The sequence below is a fragment of the Caretta caretta genome, chromosome 6 (genome assembly GCF_965140235.1).
Source record: "Caretta caretta isolate rCarCar2 chromosome 6, rCarCar1.hap1, whole genome shotgun sequence".
Taxonomy (NCBI): Eukaryota; Metazoa; Chordata; order Testudines; family Cheloniidae; genus Caretta; species Caretta caretta.
In genome coordinates, this window is record NC_134211.1 from 65,189,450 (window position 1) to 65,206,006 (window position 16,557).

The window sequence follows — 16,557 nt, forward strand, 5'->3', positions numbered from 1 at the left end:
CTTTTGAATTGAAATTCATTTGCAAATTGGATACAATTAACTTAGGCTTGAATAGAGACTGGGAGTGGCTAAGTCATTATGCAAGGTAACTATTTCCCCTTGTTTTTTCCTAACCCCTCCCCCCCCACTCCCATTCCTCAGACGTTCTTGTCAAACCCTGGATTTGTGCTGGAAATGACCCACCTTGATTATCATACACATTGTAAGGAGAGTGATCACTTTAGCTAGGCTATCACCAACAGGAGAGTGGGTTGGGGGGGGGGGGCAAGGAAGAAAACCTGGATTTGTGCTGGAAATGGCCCAATTTGATTATCATACACATTGTAAGGAGAGTGATCATGTTAGATAAGCTATTAACAGCAGGAGAGTGGGGTGGGGGGAGAGAAAACCTTTTGTAGTGGTAAACACCCATTTTTTCATGGTTTGTATGTATAAGAACATCTTCTGTATTTTCCACAGTATGCATCCGATGAAGTGAGCTGTAGCTCACGAAAGCTTATGCTCAAATAAATTGGTTAATCTCTAAGGTGCCACAAGTACTCCTTTTTTTTTTTAAATACACAAACTGTTATATATTGGTAAATTGAAGGGTGTTATGGTCAAATTTGAACTGCTCAACATACTGTATATTTGGGATTGATTCTTCATTGCCTTTCAGCTTTGCATAGTTATTTACATGTATACAAAGTGAGTGTAAATTGCTACTATTCTGATTTAGCAGCGCTTTATCCTCCTTTACACAGGTATAAATAATTACACAAAATACAAGGAGGTAGTGCAGAATCATACCTATTGTTTACAGATAAAAATTAAACCTGTATTAGGCTTTTTTTGTAACGTTTTGATAACTTTATTAAAATCATTCAGTCTCTTTGCTTTTGTTCTTATTCTATTTCCTTCCCTGCTCACCTGTTCCTTTACTCCTTTTTCCTTTCCAGGACATCATATTTTTCCCTATGTCTTTTCAGTGTCTGTTTGTCTTTAGTCTGTTTTCTCCTTCTCAGTCCTTTTCTCGCTCTCATTTTTTCTCTTTATGTTCACCTGCTTCCTAAGAGTATTTTCATAATCATCCTTTATTCCCTTTAAAATCTGCTTTTTTATCTCTTCTGTCCACTTACGTCAGTTTCTCCCACTTCCTTTCTTCTTCCTTCTCATCCCCAGCCTTGTCCCCAATTTTTCTTCCATTTCTATTTTGTTTTGTTTATGAATCACTTTTTCCTGACTCTCCACTGACTTGTTACAAGCATTATCCCTCACTGCCCAGAAACATCCATCACCTAAGATTCATAGGGCTCAATCACAACATATGCTGGGCAAAGCCCCTCAGGCTCACTTTTGTGTGTGCATTGCCTTCTTTCCTCCTCCCATGACATTCATGCATGAACACAAGTTCTGTGGTCACACCAGTGTGTGCATGTGCATACTGATACAACTCACTAGTGCTTGCGACAGTGAAATTTCCAGTAGGAGGAGACAATTCCACAGGGGAGTGGATGGTAGAGGGAAGATAGCTGAGACCTGCCCATAGCTCCCTTTGCAGGGGAGGAACAAGCACTACATTGGATGCTTTTTTCCATGGTTGGACCAATAGTCAGGAGGGGATTGTAGCCTGGCAAAATGATGAACTACACAGTTGACTGGGGACTGAGCTCCTTCCTGGTTTTTCTCCAGCTGGCTTTGCTTTAAGATCAAAGGTTTTGTATTACTCTTTACAGACCAGGTGAGGTGGGATGCTCATTCTTTGCAGACTTTGCTGCTTCTTAAAGTGACCCTTGGGAATAAAAGGGAAATAAGGAGAAATCTGGGAAGGTGTAAGAAATTGATAGAGGGCCTGGGAGAAGAGAGCACAGCCCAAGCAGCTGGTCATTGAATACTTTTGTGTTAATGGAAATGAAGATGTGGGTCACGCTGAGCACTTGAGGAGCCCAGCTGCTGCACTGCTTTTGTCTCAAAAGCAGTTGTCCTTTCTTCAGCAGTGAAGGCCAGCAATGGACCTACAGCTTAGCTTCAGCTTTCAGTGAAACGGCTCATATATGACAAATGACATGTGAGTTTCACAACCATCTGTATAGGTATCTAAAACCTGTACTAAATGCCAGATTAAATCTTTGGACAACTTGGACCCATTTTCTCTTGGATTGAAACCACAAGTGTTGCCTTTCAGCTAGAACAGAAATTTTACAATTGAGTAAGACATACTTTAAATGGAATCCAAATACTGCCTAGCTCCTTCTCTGTAGTGTCATGAAAATCTTAAATGTGGACCTTTGCAAGCTGTTTTAGAGAGACACTATGTAGCATCAGTAAAGTGGCTGGTTATTTTACTTGGCTAGAAATTTTTCAGTGAGCAGTTTAGTCTGCTGTAGTGGGTGCTTCATAATTGCAGCTCAATATGGTATGTAAGATTTTTGCAGGATTTTGTGGCCCTCTACCATGACCAGGGCTCAAAAAATCGACCCCCCCACACACCAACCTGCACAGTTGAAAATACCTGTATTGTCATGCTCCCAAAGCTGCACCTTTTTTCATTTCTTTTGTTGTTCTTTCCCTCTCTCCTACCTTTTCCATTAAATCACTGTCTGCTGTCCTCATGCTGTAAACCAGGGGTCTCAAACTCATTTTACCGCAGGCCGGGACTTTGAGACCCTTGAGGTAAACCATTTCAGTCCCCAGTCAGCTCTGCACCCTCATACCATCACTCCTTCCTCTTCCTCCCAATCCTCAAGTCAGTTAATGAAGGTGACCTCTGCTATCTACGATCAACTCTGGAACTGCCAGTCTATCTACTGAGCAGAAAGATGTCTCACTAGTTTAATATTTATCCTTTTTCTAAAGATGTTTTAAATAATCAAGCTTTATAACTTCCATATAAGAATACTAAAAACCTTTGGTTATTGATTAAAAATGAAGTTACCTTCTCCCATAGATTAATTGTTTGCCTCAGAGTTCAAAGGAACCTCTGAGGCTCCCATAATAGAGCTTATGCTCTATTATCTGAGTGGGAAGTTGTATCAGATATATACATTTTTACTTAAATACTCTCTAATATGGCAGGAGTTATCAGATGGCACTGTTGGACATAGTCTTAAAAGTTCTTTTTCTTAGTTTGTAAGAAGTGTATGATTTGAAGAAATGTTGCATTTTTGTTTTTTTTAAAATGCTGTTTATTTTTTGTGGGGAGCTGTGGTAAGCAGTTGGAGAGCTAGCTGTCTGCCTTTTTAATCTCTTTAATTAGAATTAATTCTGGAGGCAGAGTTGCTCTCTGGGAACCAGTTGCGGGTGTTCTGGCTGAGATTCCTGAAGGGAAAGATTGGCTATGTGCTGTTGGACCATCTTCATTCAAGGACTGTAAATAAAAGGAATGCAAATAAAACAAGTTATACTAAAAAGATACCCAAATGCCATGTCTTCCTCCATTGGGAAACCAACCTGCAAGGCCCTAAAATCAAATATCACATGGCAGAGGGATGACCATATATTTTATCATACAGCCTGCTCCTTTGACCTAAGGGAAGTTTTAAAATTCAATTTTCTCCCTTTTAATCTACCTGATTTGTGTGTCATGGATCTGTGCAGTAATCATAACTTTCTCCTTCCCTATTTTTCTGCCTCATTAACTATTTGATTGCTCGTTGAGGATGCAGTTTGGTGACTTGGGTTATTTTTTAATTTAGCATATCAAAGCTGTGTTTTCAGGAATAAAAGCAATTTTTGTATCTTCTGTGGGCTCATCCATTTTATCCTCCCATAAAACAGTTGAATTCTTGAAGGAAATACAAAATAATATTGACGTTTTTATATTCATTTAAACAAAACAAAATGATTAGCATGTTTGGGTAATTTGTGGGTTTCTTTGGTTTATACTTTGTGAAATAGTACAACCAAAAGTAGGAATCGTGCTCGAGTGTGACAGACACAAGGGGTATTGTCTTGTATCCTTTTGTATGCAACATAGCATTTTAGGAATACACAGAATGGCAGGGATTAGAGGACCTTTGTCCTTGGTTTGGGCAGTTGATAGTCACTGTAGTTTTGATTTTGTTGTGCATAAAATTAAGAGACTCTCCTGAAGCACTTTAAGTAATTCTGAGAGATGGAGATCATATACTGATCATGCTAGCAGGGAAGTTCCATAGTGCTGAATTAAACTATATGTTACAGATTTTATTTTGAAATCTGTGGAAGCTTTACTCTTATGTTTCATTTTCACTGATGCTTTCAATCAGTGTTTTTTGTTATTAGTAAAGAATCTCTCTGCAGGAAATGGATGTTTCTGAAAACTTTTATATGTATTTTGTTATGTTATTTAAAAGGATTGGAAATCTAAATGTAGCACTCGGGGCAGGAGCCTGATGAACTCTAGTTAGAATGTGACATACTATAGAGTTGGCAGTTATTGTGAAAACCCTCACTTTTCCCAATATTGCTGTGCCAGTGCAGTTATGACTGGCACATGCATGCTATTCTAATTCATTCTTCAGCAGACTGGCAAATGTCATGTACTGTTTTACAGTTTTATGATGTGGACGGATGTTCACTAGGAATTTAGGAGAGACTGCAAATTCATGTTCACATGTGATGATTCAAGTCTAAATTAGCGCATTCCACCGAAGTCCTTAACTAAAATATACCCATTCTAGAAAGAGTGGGAAAGTAAGTTGTTTTATGGAGTTTTTGTGTTGCAGATCAGTCAGCAACTATAGAGGTAAAAATCTGTCAGCAGCTTAATATATTTTTAAACTGGACCTATATTGTATACTTTTGTGGTAAATTTATATAGATTCATATCCGGAGAAAAGAATGGGAAGATGTTTGCCTTTTGTAAGTTTGCTTGGCACTCATAAATGACAAAATTTTACAGTAAGTTGTAAAGCTAGACACACGTATAAAAATTTCCTGTGTTCATGATATCGTACCCTGCCCTTCTTGCAGGTGAAACTAAATAATGATGCCTAATTCATATGCTATATTTAAAAACTAAACTGTGTACCAATCCAGAATGAATCCTCTTTTCTTTTAAAAAGTGGGGCAGTAAGAAAAGTTTTATTTTTCATTCCTAGAAACTGAATCAAAGTGGGGAAAAATAATTTCATATTCAGCATTATGGCTGGCATTCTAGTTACATAAGGATATTTGCATTTATTTTGAACCTCTCTTTTTTGCATATGGTGCAAATGAAAAAAAAAGAAATGTCTCTGTAAAATAGCAATGAGCCTTGTACAAAAACAGCTAGTGTCTAAAAAAGTCTTTCCAGGGTCTGTAGTAATAAAATAGTGTTAAGATCAACCTTGGGAGCTTAAGAAAGGAGGTGCTAGCTGGATTTTATTAAAGAACAAGAGCTTTAAGCTTTGAGAAGTTTTTTTTATTCCCTCTCGCCCATTATACACATGTGAAAATAGACTCTGGTAGTTTAAAGCTAGGAGAAGAATCTCTTATTAATGACAAATGTACATCTGGATTATCTCCCAGGCAATGTGGTTGTCTAGGATTTTGTGTAACAGAGTCTATCCCTTCCAGTTGATGCCTAGGATTAGGGGTGTATCCCTTCCAGTTGATGCCTAGGATTAGGGGTGTATCCCTTCCAGTTGATGCCTAGGACTAGGGGTGTGTACCACAAATAAAAATTTTATAAGAGAAGTAATTTTTTGGAGAATAAAAGCACAGGGTTTTTTCATAATATTTAAGAAAAGATTCTTGCCCGGAAGAGTGTAATCTGACTTAGGCAAATACAATATAGTATATACAAATTTTAAATGCAAGTAGGCATGTGATTATCCATGTGTATGGAAGTCAACACAGAAGGCTTGATGGAAGGGTATACATTTTGAGGAAAGGGTGATCATAGAGAATGGGAGGCTGTCTGAAGGACAGAGGGCAACAGTAAAGACGGTGTGAAGCTAAGAGTGGTGGGAGACAAATGGAGATGGAAGGGAAAGAAAGGAGTACAACCAAAAAGCTGAGGTATAAGAAATGGAGAGCTGCTGGGAGGGGTGGCATTGTACAGAACCTCTTAAACTATTGCTTTCACCAAGAAAAAAATACTGAACAGAATAATAGACCTAAAACTCATTTTTAAAATTTGTTGGTATCACCTTTGTATCTGAGCACTTTTTATTTTTAACACATAAAATATATTTAGGTCAAGTTCTAGTAAACTCCACCTACTTGCAGAGAGTCATTCTTGCACCTCTGATGCCAAGTAGGTGGCAAGAGGTGGGGTGCAACAAAGCGTGTGTGTGTGTGTGTGTGTGGGGGGGGGTGACGTTGTCATGCACAAAAACAAGTAGTGGGAGCTGCCAACAGTCAATTGAAGCTCTTAACTCTGTCAATTCTGTAAAGCCTCTGGGCAAATGGTGGAGGCTTTCATCTCTGGAATGGCTCCAGTCCCTCTCCTGATTGTTTTCCTTTGTGATGGCTGCAGTTAAGAATATATTTGTCGTCTTCCACTGTCATGGTGCAGATCATTTATTGCTTATTACCTGTTATATGATCATGTTGAGCCTGTTCATGAAGGAGTAAACATCTCTCTATTAAGGCAGATGATACAGCACCCTGACCTCAAGAAACATCTAAAGTAATTAGAAAAAGAAAGTAAAAAGGTCATGATAACAGTACACCATTCTACTCAAAAGATTGAAAAAATTCTAAAATGAATAGAGATGGAATCGGCTTTTTCCTGTTGGTGGGAAAATCTATTCAGTGGTTCTGCAGATTACAGCAAGGCATGGAGTATTCTTCTTCATCCAGTACTGGTAATACTAATCATCCAAATTCTAATCATTATCTGTATGGTGCTCTTAGTGTACTGGATGAGGGAAAAGTTAAGTAGGATAAAAGGAATTAATTATAAACTAATTCTCAACAGAATTGTGCAACCACCAGTTAAAGTTTTGTCCAAAGTCACTGGTTTAACAATGCCTGTAATGCAACATTAAGCCATCAAGGAGGGGAATTAGGAATTATCTGCCTATTTTTTACCCTCCATATTGGTTCACTTTCTTGTTGCTCTGTTTGGCATGGTTTTTCTATCCCTTACCTCTGATTTGGCAAGCCTAGAAGAGTTCTGCTTAGTAACAGGATCAATGGTGGGAAAATTTAGAAAAAGGCTGGAAAGGTCACCTGACCTTGGGGGAAAATCTGCCTAGTAATATAAGACTATATAAGGGCTTAGTACAATATACTGGTTGCTGCCTGCCCCAGTGGCACTGTGCTCGATATAGGTACCATCAGAGAAGACAGAAAATCGGAAACACCTACCTGTTACTGAACCTGCTGATTCCTGGTCCCACAGTGACATGCTCTCCTGAAGTTCCTGGTCCCTTAGTTCCTGGTTCAAGTTCCTGGTCTGCTGCTCCTGTTCGGTTTCCTGGGACTTCTGGTTTTCGGTTTCTGTTGTCTTCTGCACAAGCCTGAGTAAAGTAGATAATCTTATGATCTTTGTAACCCACATCTTGCTTTAGTTTGGGTCTAGGCTTAATGCCTACTTGAGCGTTAAATCACTGAGTGTTTTGTTAATTAAACCATATTTTGTTTTGTCCCTTAACAGTGATTAGTGTAATGCTTGGGATTACCATAGGTGATAGATACTAATTCAGGGGAACAGGCCTGTATGGGAGGGGGGTCCTTAATAAAGAATCCTCCTAATTCCTTTTGGTAACACTAGGTGTTGCTCTGTCTCCAGCAGCTCATCTTTTCTCCGTTGCAAAGGTGACCAAGCACAGAGAGGATCTTAGCATACTTGGCTGATGTCCTGCTAGATCCCCCATTCTGAAAATGAAGGTTGTGGACAAGTTCAGGCAGTTGCAACCATCCCTTTCTTCATGATTGGGTGGGAGGGTGTTCTGAAAATATTTTTCTGTTGTAACATGGGCTTCTGGTATGGAGAAGATAGAGCCACTGCTTTAGTTCCTTTACAGCAGCAACCTTAGCTGGTTTTTAGTGTTTTCAAACCTGTTGTTGCCCACCCCCCAAAAAAACCCCTAAACCTCCCACTGAGCCTCCACCATTTCAGGTCCACAAAAATTCAGTGCCCTCTCTGATCATTAGGAGGCTTTACAAAAGTGGCTAGAGCCAGATGTCTGTGGTGGTTCTTCCTTCTCTTATTTCTATGTAGTGTTGCCTCTCCCTCTTATGCCTTTGATATTTGTCTCCTATCACCCCTTTCCTCAAGAATCTGCTCTTCTTTCTTCCTCTTAGGGGGAACAGAATGGACAAATACTTTTACACAAAAACATTAGGCACTTTGCTTGTCACATAAAGGGCATGTTCCTCTGGTCTGTAAAGTAGGGTAGGGTTTGGCCAGAGGTAGAGGAATTCCACCTAGGAAATCAACCAACACCATATTCTGTGGCATTAGGATGTCCCTTGAAAGACTCTCATTCCAGTGTGCATCCAGCCCATCCACAGTTGACTCACATGATGGGATCACAGAACAAGTAAATGGAGCCATGAATCTGATGAAGGGGGAAAAAAGTAATGAATGAGCATCAGATATTTGTTGCTAATTAATTCTCCCTGGTGTATTCTAAGCACCATGTTTATTTAAAGTGCAATAACAGTGAGAAAAATTACTTAAAAATAGCACCTGTTGTTGATAACTAGGAAGAACTCTGGATTCTTTCACATCCCAGGCTGCTTTCAGTTAGTGGAAAACCTATCTTTTTACATGTAAACTGAGCAAATTTGATTTTGAATCATTGAGAGGTAATAAGCATGGAACTTCATAATGCAGTTTTTAGAGTCTCTTTTCAGAGCAGCACCATGTTGAGCAAATTTTATTTATAAATTTACCTGTAGAACATTGTTTAAAACATGGCAATATGTTTGTTCAAGATTGTAGTCCAATCAAAAGTAGAATTATGCTGTGTGCTGGGGTAGAAATTTCAGTTTTAAAATTTATATTCATGCTAATGGAGAAAAGCGTGTAGTAGCACTTTGATGCCAAGTAGCGGAAGTGGAATGCTGTTTAGAAGGTGAATAGATTCTCTCTTTCAAAAACTGCTTTCGGATTTATTCTTTGGAAAAGTGATGTCAACTGGTCTGTCTGTATGTCTCGTTACCACCCCCCCCCCCTCCGCCCCCAAGAACTGAAACACCATTCTTGGTTAGTGAGAATTGTAGTACAGTAAAACCTTTTTTTTAATCTGGCATGTTGGGGGAATGCGGAGGTGCCAGTAAGTGAAAAATGCCGGTTAACTAAGAGGGAGTGAGTTTGGGTGCAGGAGGGAGCGCAGGATTGCAGGTTGAGGAGCAGAAAGGGGAGCAGGGCATGGGCTCTGGGAGGGAGTTTGGGTGCTGGAGGGGGCTCGAGGCAGGAGCTTGAGGCACGGCAGGGGGTATGGGGTGCCGAATCCGGGTTGTGTGTGCTCACCTTGGGTGGATTCCTGCAAGCAACGACCTGTCCCTGCTGCTCCTAGGTGGAGGTACAGCAGGCGGCTCTGCACGCTGCCCCCACCCCGCCCTGAGTGTTGGCTCCACAGCTCCCTTTGGCTGGGAACCGCAGCCAATGGGAGCTGCAGGGATGGTGCCTGCGGCTGGAGGTGCTTTTCATTAGGAAGTCTGGTCAGCAGCATGGCGGGGCTGGCAGGCTTCTTACCTGGCTCTGCGCAGCTCCCAAAAGTGGCCAGTATGCCCGGCTGCTAGGCAGAGTCATGGCCAGGTGGCTCTGCTTGCTGCTCCCATTGGTCGTAGTTCCTGGGTAATGGGAGCTGCAGAACCAGTGCTGGGGATGGGGGGCAGCGCTCAGAGCCTCCCTGGCCACCCCACGCCTAGGAGCTGGACATGCTGGCCGCTTTTGGGAGCTGTGTGGAGCCAGGTAGGAAGTCTGCCAGCTCCCCTGCGCTGCCGACCAGACTTTTAATGGCCCGGTCAGTGGTACTGACCGGAGCTGCCTGTGCCCCTTCTTGACCAGGTGTTCCAGTCAAAAACCGGACACCTGGCAACCCTAAGTCCACCCTAAAGTTTTGTTTTGTTTAATTTTTATATATATATAAAAAAGCAGGGTTGGCATGGTAGTAAGATAGAGGTTAAACCTGAAAATCTCTCAGGTGTAAATACAGCATACAGAATAGGCCAGTGTCTCTTTTTAGTCCAGTTAACTTCCATAAGTCAGAATTTAGCTGTCTCCTTCTTAGAAAAACAATTGGCATTGGAAACTTGACTTGAAACCCAAAAGACTAAACAGAGACAGAAATGCCAAAAGAATTGCCAAAAAGACTGGAAAAAGTAATATAAATTATACAAATATCAAGGTTTCTATGAAATATGCAATTCTTCTCAAACTGTACTGGTTAATTTTAAAGTAAGACATTTTGTTTTAGTTTCACAAAAGAAGCCAGGAAACTTAAAGCTGAAGTTGAAAATGAAGGTACTTTTCCTTTTTTTCTTGAATATTGTTTGTACATTTATTTGTAGCCATATAATACACATGCAATAAGAAAAGAAAATACCTCAAATAACTTTTCCCTTGTGACTTGCTATAAAACATCTCAGAAAAGCCAGGATGATCTAAATAAGCATAACATATGAGGTCTTGTTTTCATTTGTTTGTCAACCTATCTTACAATATGCTTTTAAGCACACTGCCATGGATTAGGTCAGGATATGCTGTTTAGCATTTGGAAGTGCCCTTCTCAGATGACTTTCTTTCTAGAAGAGTCCTTCATTCTGTGCATTTTCTTTAATTTCATATTAGACAAATCAGAGTAAAGTTTATGGTAAAGGGGTAATTTTAACATTTAAAAAATTAAAATACATTTTATAACTTTACTTTTTGCTAACTTTTTTTGTTCACTTCCCCACTGGAGTTTTTCCACACAGCGAGAGGAGACTGTTAATAACATCTAGGCATGACTCTAAAACTAGCTAGCAATGTAATGCACTCCTTCCTCCTATGAGCCCTCTTCCTGCAAGCTTTGTAAGCCTGTGTGGGATCCAGGAATGAACTGGTCTATCCTAGCTGGCAATGCATTTTAATGCTAAAAAGTCACCAAGTAACTCATTCTCAAATGGGACACTCCTGCCATTATGTAATAGTTTTCAAGCATAAAAGGACTCTCCTTTCATTTTTAACTGAAATTTTTATTTTAAAACTGTTTTGAAGAGCCCAACTTGGCAGTACACACTCAGGCAAAACTCTTAAGTCCATCATGAGAGTTTTGTCTTTCTATAAGAACTGTAAAAATGTGCACAAAGAAGCCAGTAGCTGCTTAGTGTTGAAATAAAACCCAAATCACCGGAGTGGCCTGGAGGTGTAGTTTCTGTCAATTTTTTTACTTTTAATACAGTTGAAATGTCAGCTTCCTGAAGCATGCATGAATATACCCTGTGAATACATTGTATACCATGGACCTGGGAGTTCTCTTGCTGATAAGCTCCACTGGTAATAACTAACCACTTAAACAGATACTGAGTAAGTACCATTAAAGAGGCCATAGCACAGTCCCATTTGTTTAAAACTAAAAGCATTGTGATTGGATATTGTCCAAAAATATGTAATGTCTGTTTTCCTAAACATTTAAACAGCTGCTTGACAAATACTGTATTTGTTTCATGAATTACTGAAACAGTAAGTGTGTAACATCATTGACTAGCTGAGCCGTTCAGCTCATTAACGGACATAGGTAACATAAAATACTTAGTAGCAAAAACAAAAGTAGTCCAACAAAAAATGAGATTTAAAAAAAAAATCTGTCCAGTCCTGTAAAATAAACTGTAGTAGTACAATCAAAAAGTCACGTTTCCCCCCGCTGGTAATGTGTTTAAACAGATGGAAAATTCTATAAATGTGCTAAATCCATCTGCTAAATCAGATTAAATAATTGTATGTATGTCCTCTAATAATTTTTGTTCAAAAAATGAACTTGTACTGTGGTCATAATAGTGTTTATTTTGACATATTTTGCACTTAAAATACTCCCTAAGCCAAGTATGAAAAAGTTTTAAATGGCCCAGGGACTGAATCGGAAGCTTGATATCCACCACATTTTTAGCTTGGTAGGGCGTTTGTTACCAAAAGAAAACTCTATAGATTCCTTAAAATGTTGCAAGGTAGAAAGCAGTAGGATTATTTACTCACATTAGAAAAATAAATGCAAAACTGTAGAGGGGAGGTGTTCTTTTGTCCATCAGTGGAGTTAATCAATATATGTAACCATTAAAATAATAAATCCTGGTACTTGAAAATATAGCTGCAGTTATTCTACCCACCTGAAAAATCACAGTCAGCTAGGAAACACTGAGCTACTAAAGTAAAAACATCTGTGTTCAGAGTGGTGAGCTTAAATCATAGAAGTTAGAGATGGAAAAGACCTATTAAGGTAGTCACATCGTCCTCCAACTCAGTTGAGTTGGAACCCCAGTGTCTTTAAAGCTAAGTGAAAATAGGAATTTCTGTCCCATGAGAAGTTGCAGTATTTCAACATTTGTTTTTGTCCTAATTTGGCACATTTTGAGGAATGAAATGTGCCAAAAAGTTTCAGTACAGAAATTTTGAAACATTGCAATTTAAACATTTTTGATCAAAACAAAGTGTTTTGGTATTCTAAATTGAAATGTTCCATTTTGATATGTTGAGTTGAATCAAAACATTTTGTTTTGAGTTAGACATTAAGCCACAGCTGCCTGTGGTGCCTCATGAGAGAGATGGGTCTGCTTCCTCATGCTCTCATTCCTTCTTATGGGCCAAGCTCCCTGGCTGGACTACATCTCTGCTGAGTCATGTGAGTGCATTATGAGAGAACATGGTATGCAGTGGGAGATGTAGTCCAGCCAAGGAGCCAGCCCCATACAAAAGAATGGAGTCATGAAGTGCCTAAACTTCAACTCCCATGAGGCACCATGGCATCATAGGCAGAGGCAGATTAACTTTTTCAGTTCAGTACAACAAACCAAAATATTTCAAATCAGGTTAAACCTATTTTATTTTGATTGTCCTGACTGAAATGAATTTTTTGGGAAAATCAAAGTTTTCACATGGAAAATTTAGACTTTGCAGAAACAGCAGTTCCTATCAAAAAAAACCATTTTGGTAAAAAAAAAAATACCCAATCCGCTTTTATTGGGCATTCCATTTCTTCAAATCCTATCCCACCTATAGTGTCTGCCCTTTGATCCTCTTGCATTTATGCTACAATAGCATACTTTTGGTAGCCAGTCAATAAGAATGTTGAGATTTGCACAACACATGCTTTTACCAATGTATTGCAAGTACTTTTTGTTTTAATTATGACTGACTTAATTTTGGCAAGAGAATTTTGTTGAACTTCTGAGTGTGGGAGCTATTGAGAAAAAGGGCTTGAACACAGGAATTTGTCATGCTAGCTCAGAATAGTGGTTCGTCTAGTTTGCTGTCCTGTCTTTGACAGTGGCCAAATTACAAGCTGCTTCGAAGAAAGGTGCAGAAAATTGTGTTGTAAACTCTGGCGTGATCAATTATGGATCCCCTGTGGGGAAGTTTCTTTGACCTCTGCTCCATTAGAGGTTGGTTTTATCTTAACAAAAGGAAGGTTCCTATTCCTTCCAACCATTTAAATTTTTAAAAAAATATGTATAAAGTGATTTCGGATATTCCCATTAGCCATATAAATGCATGGTCCTTTTCTGAATCCTGTTCAACTCTTGGTTTAGCTGTTATTTTGTGGCACTCCATTCCCCTGGCTAATTGTGTTGTATAAACATTTCCTTCTATCAATTTTAAATTTGTGGCCTTTTAATTTCATTGAATATCCCTGTCCTATTGCTCTTTTATTTTGAGGAAGGCTAAATAATGCATTAGAAGATACAATTAGTAGCTGCCTTTAGCTTATTTTTAAAATAATTTTACTCATAGGAATACAATGTAGCAGTGGTGCATGGAATTGTAAGTGAGTGGAATTGTTTCTCAAATCTTGCTAGTGCAATGGGTGTTAATTCTCTACAAGATTTTTGTGTTTTGTATGTCATTTAATTTAAATTGCTACCCCTTAAAACCAGAGTTCTTGGTTCAGTTTCAGAGTTCTGGTTCCACATTAAGATCCTTTTGTACCCAGGTTGTTACAGGTGGCCTCCTCATGGAAACTCTTAGTGATTCCGAGGTGAGCAGATTGTTTCCGGCCTTTCTACTGTCCTAGCAGGTCTTTCACTTCTGATCAGCACTTCTGCAAATTAGACTCGGGGGCCTCGTCTTCGTCAATTTCTTACTTAAAATTAAACCTGAAAAAACAGAAATTCCATAATGAGGAACCATATTGATCTCCAACCATATTGATCTCCAATTGATATTGGTCATCAGGGTTTGGATCTTTAGAGCCATAGCACAGACTTTTACCACTTGAAGTATCTGAATAAGCGATAGCAGTAGTAGGCTGTTGTCTGTGTGACCCGGCCACTACAGGGGGAATCTCTCTCTCACTCACACATTCAGTGAGTTTCATAGATAATTGCTTACAGCAGAGGAATGTAGAATTCGGGACTTCTGGGCTCAATTCTTGGTTCTGGGTGTGTGTGTTCTAGTTGTTACAGACTTTTCTGCCACTGTGCCCCAGCCTTTGTCCCCTTCTGCTCCATCCTGCTCTCCTCTCCCTCCACTTCCATCCTTCCAACCCCAGCTCCTGTTCCCACCTCCTTTTTGGTTTCTACCACCCTCATCCCTTGGCTCCTGCCTTTTTCTTCCTCTATGCCTGTAATTTCACCCAGCTGCCTTTGCCTCCCCACACCTGCTGCTCTTATTTCCACTCCCCCACCAGCTCCTTTCCTTCTTGTCTTCTTCTGCCTTTTCTCCACTTGCTTGCCCCTGCAATCCCCTAACCTCCCATTCTCATCTCTCTGCATTTAAGTCAGGCAACTTCCTCCTACTTTTCCAGGATGGCAGGGCACCAGCAAAGGGAGCACTGAAATTACAAGTGACACTGTTTCCCTGCACTCAATTCCCATGTTCAGATTCACAGTGGCTTCTGGGAGGAGCAATTGTAGGGAAGGTCCTGCTCAGGACCTGCAGATCTGAGTTGGAGCACACTCAATGCAGATGGAATTTATGGATAATTCCATGCCAAACTTGTATGAAGTCTTTCCTGAGAAAGTGCAACAGATATTTGAAAGACTTGCAACTTGGCCAGATTCTCATGTGGGAAAAATCACTGACACACAGGCAGCCCCCTGACAAGTTTTGAGTCCCTGCCCCACAGCATGGAGGCACTAGGACTTCCTAGTGAAACAGTTGAAATAATTTTTGAACATGGGCAGACATATTTTTCCATAATCTTGTTCTCTGAAACAGCTGATTCACTTTTGCTCACATAAAAGAAAAAAACATATATCCAGTTGAGGCAAACACCAAGTGTGGAAATATTCACTCTGAACAGTTTGCGTGCCAAAGTTATAAACAAACTGGTAACAGTTTTATAACGGAAAGTGTCAGGCACCCTTAACTTTAGGTGGTGATATCAGCTCTACCTATAATGAAGTGGTACACTTCCTCCTGAATAATGTTATAATCTACATATAAAATAGTGTTTTGATCTCTACACAAAATGCAGCTGCTTCTGTTGTACAACGTGGCAGATTTTTAACAGTACACAGCTGCCTAACTCGGGAAGTCAAGAGAAATGCCTTTGCCAACAGGAACTACAGAAGGAATTGAAGTTAGGAGAAAGTAATTACCCAAACCAGAATTTGGTCAGGAGACAGGAACTTTACTGTTGTATAAAGTTCGGTATGATCTTTAAATATCTGGCCCTAATTTTTTTAATTTAATGTTCACATATTAAACTTTCAGAGATAGCTGACCAACAGCATAGTAATTGATTATGTGGTATATAAATTAAGGGTCTAGAGTGCCATTAATAACTACCGGTCATTAGTTCCTCTGATTTACCCAACTCCCAACTATCATAGTGCTTCCTAGTACAATATGGGGGTATTGGCTCAGAACTGGGCCAGAGGGAGGAGTCCTACCAACAGAATCCCAATGGCCGTTTCTGCAAGGAGTTATCCTTCACACATTCCCATCGAAGGGTACCTCATGCCAAAATCTACCCTTGTGAGTTTGAGTAATTTGAGAGATGTGATAAGAACACATTCTTCGGTAGTATTCCTGAAAGATTATTGTGGCAGTAGTCTCAAAGCACAGTGCTTTTTTCTGTGCTCAGTTAAATTTAGTATTCCATTGTAAATAAAAGAGCAATTACTATGACTAAAAATTTATGTAAAATCCTAGATTTTTTTTAAACCGGGTTGAGAATTGCAGGAGATGTTATCTGATTTTAGTTTGCTATAGTACCTTAAAATAATTAAGCTGTTTCAACTTTTAATTTTTGTTTCACCTGATCAACTGCATATTTTCAGGAAAACCAAGTATACCAAAACAATACAATTTCTGGAGGGAAAATGTACAAAATGTACAAAATTAAGTTAATTTGGAAAATTTGATTTTGTGCTGAGCACTCAGTATTCGCTCTATGCCTGATTCTGAAAGGCGTTTAACAGCTGCAATGCCCGTTGATGTCAATAGGCATTGAAGAGGATCAGGCCTAATATTAGACCAAAGTTTTTCAATTTTTCTCCCGCTGTTTTCAAAACTTG

The 16,557-nt window shown here is 39.5% G+C and overlaps 1 protein-coding gene across 5 annotated transcripts in view; it reads left to right on the plus strand.

Annotated features, from left to right (window-relative positions):
• The window catches only part of SIPA1L1 (signal induced proliferation associated 1 like 1), a 389,217-nt gene that overhangs the window by 143,331 nt on the left and 229,329 nt on the right, over positions 1–16,557 (plus strand). The window lies entirely within an intron of this gene.